Source organism: Apis dorsata, unplaced genomic scaffold (assembly GCF_000469605.1).
Source record: "Apis dorsata unplaced genomic scaffold, Apis dorsata 1.3 scaffold_376, whole genome shotgun sequence".
NCBI classification, from domain to species: domain Eukaryota; kingdom Metazoa; phylum Arthropoda; class Insecta; order Hymenoptera; family Apidae; genus Apis; species Apis dorsata.
This window is the reverse complement of record NW_006263639.1, coordinates 887,785-890,446: the sequence shown is the minus strand read 5'-3', so window position 1 is coordinate 890,446 and position 2,662 is coordinate 887,785. Positions and strand designations below refer to the sequence as shown.

General features: G+C 25.5%; 1 protein-coding gene across 4 annotated transcripts in view; it reads right to left on the bottom strand.

Annotated features, from left to right (window-relative positions):
- Window positions 1-2,514, bottom strand: part of LOC102673300 (tyrosine-protein kinase CSK-like) — a 23,986-nt gene extending 21,472 nt beyond the window's left edge. For 2 of the 4 annotated variants that reach the window (XM_006618843.2, XM_006618842.2), the window contains exons 1-2: window positions 2,294-2,480; window positions 560-702 (exon numbers count right to left, since the gene is read on the bottom strand). The gene's annotated coding sequence lies outside the window, so the exon portion shown is untranslated. Of the gene's footprint in view, window positions 1-559; window positions 703-2,293 lie in introns of all 4 variants that reach the window. The other 2 variants (XM_006618840.2, XM_006618841.2) reach the window with 2 other exon arrangements.
- Window positions 2,515-2,662: the final 148 nt, after the last annotated feature.

Sequence of the window (2,662 nt, the reverse complement as noted above, 5' to 3'; positions counted from 1 at the left end):
ATATATATATATATATATTGCTTTGTAAACAATTTTATGTAAGATAGTAAAAAATTCTCATACTTGAATTTAAATGAATTTTTTAATTAAATCATTATACAATTTGTTTATAACTTATTTAATTGATAAGTACATTTTCACATTTATAACGTAAAGGAAAAAATGAAATTAAATGCGAAATAATTAAAAATACAATTACAATGTGCAATCAATTTGGATTAAATTCCTATTTAAATTAAATTCAATATTCATCAAAATTAAATAAACACATGTAAAAAAAGACAAATAATGAATACTATCTACATATTTATACGACGTAAGTAAATAACGTTGTTAATTATAATAACAATTTCAATGCTACTTCACAATAATAAAACGTATATGTCAAATAACGTCAATAACGCATATCAAACGCATATAATCTTTAAACAATGTTATAAGAACAATTCTATAATTGAAATAATAAATATTAATAAACGTCATCTTAATCTAAATCATAGATCAACAAACAATATCGTTTTGGAAACAAAATTTTGTCCATAAAATTAATAATAGATACAACTTTCATGAAACAATCAATTTCAATAGCATTTTTTGTAATGGGAGCAGTATTCGACCGATAACATTTGATCATTCAGCGCAAGCGTCTCGTAACATTCAGCACAAGGTTGCGGTCGTTTCCTCTCACTCCGCTTCTGAGTTCTGTTTAAGGTTGAATTAATTAGGTAAGAAACGCGCATGAGAGAATCAGTAATGTTTCCATTGCAAATTCACGCAGCGGGAAGCACATTTTTCCTTGTAGGCAAGGAACATCCATGCGAATTCAATGTATGGATACACGACGCATGTGGAAAAATATAACATAATAATTCCGGGAGGAAGAGCGGTCCATTTATAGTGTACAATTAAGCATTGTGACTGAATTATTCGACAAGAATACCGTATACCGTTCGTTAATCATGTAATTAGTCAATTGCTAATTGCCCGAGTTCGCATGAGCTTGTTCACTCGCCTTGAAAGTGTATTAATCCTTATTGCGATACTTTTATATTTCTTCTTTTTCAATTCCTCAGAATATAAAAAACAATGTAACAAAAACTTTGTAAAAAATATAAAATCAAGAATAAAAAAATCATGGCGGGAAAATTGGAATACAAAGAACATGTGTACATATTGATGTGCTACAGTTTTTGTTAATCAATGAGCAATAACTCGATGATATGAATGTTTTTTGCTATATGATTTGAAAATCGATTTATAAAATAATAATCATGATTCTCGATTTTCGATTATGGCACATGGTTTTTATAAGCAGTATTTTTATAAGCTTAGTAATTGATTCGTTTCCGTTCCATTGAAAGTAAATAATTTGTTGTACTAGTTCAGTTTATTTGTACAGTTTCTAATATAATATTTACTTATAATAATAATAATAATAATAATAATAATAATAATAATAATAATAATAATAATATATATATATATATAATAATATATATTTATATTTAGACTTCAAATTTAATCGCTAACTTTGTTAATGTTAATATAATGTTAATATATAATGTTAATATGTTAATATATATGTTAATATAATTTACTATATAATAATAATTGCTATACATTTGATTTAATTCATACTAAATTTAAGATATAAATTTTTTTTTCGTGGTATCGATAAATGTATGTACACATTACATAATGTGTTATCGCACAAAAGATAATTTAAATATGAACATATGAACATAAATGAAATTAAAACAAGATATTAAAAACAATCTCTTTTATATTAATTTTTTATTAAATTATAATTAGTTGAAATTGTAAAAAGAAAGTTAAGAAATAATTATGGATATTAAATAATCTCGCAAAATTCATGATATACTGAAAGGATATGTTCTATGCATACATGTGATATTTTTTATGAAGATGAATATGCCGAAAAGTAGCAATATTGTCATCAAATTAATACGAAATATTAGAAAATATAACGAAATACGTTATTTCTCTGTCATTTGGTACATTTAGAATGCAAGAACGTATGTCATTTAAATAACGCCCACTTTTAACTCGAAGAGAGAGTAACAATTCGAAATACAATTTTCGATCGACGTTAATCATTTATGCAATTAGAGACATTATCATATCTATGTAAAAGAAAAAATAATAATTATTATTTCATTACATATTTGATAAAAAATCGTTACAAAATCGTAAAATTAACAAAATTTTAACGTATAATAGTATCGTAAGAATTTTATCCTGCGCGCGAATATGTATAAATTATGCTACCTACCTTATCGAATATTCGAATTTTCTTCACAGACCTGCGGATACTCACAGGAAACACAATAACACTATGTCACATGAACGAATATTCGTAAAAACCACTTAAAACAACGATGCAATCACCTCACGAAACGTCACACTCACTTTGGTCGGGCGGCCATTTTGCTACACACAATCTGAGTGAAGAACATTTTGATCTACGAAAGACAAGAGCTTGAAGTTAATCAACTACAATATGCTAGTAACTTTCAGGATACCAACATTATTCAATAATGTTTGTGATTTAGTAAATAAATCTGACATGTTCAAAAATTAACTGATATTATTAAATAATATTATTTACTTTTTTCATACTAAATTATGAGTGATATTTAAT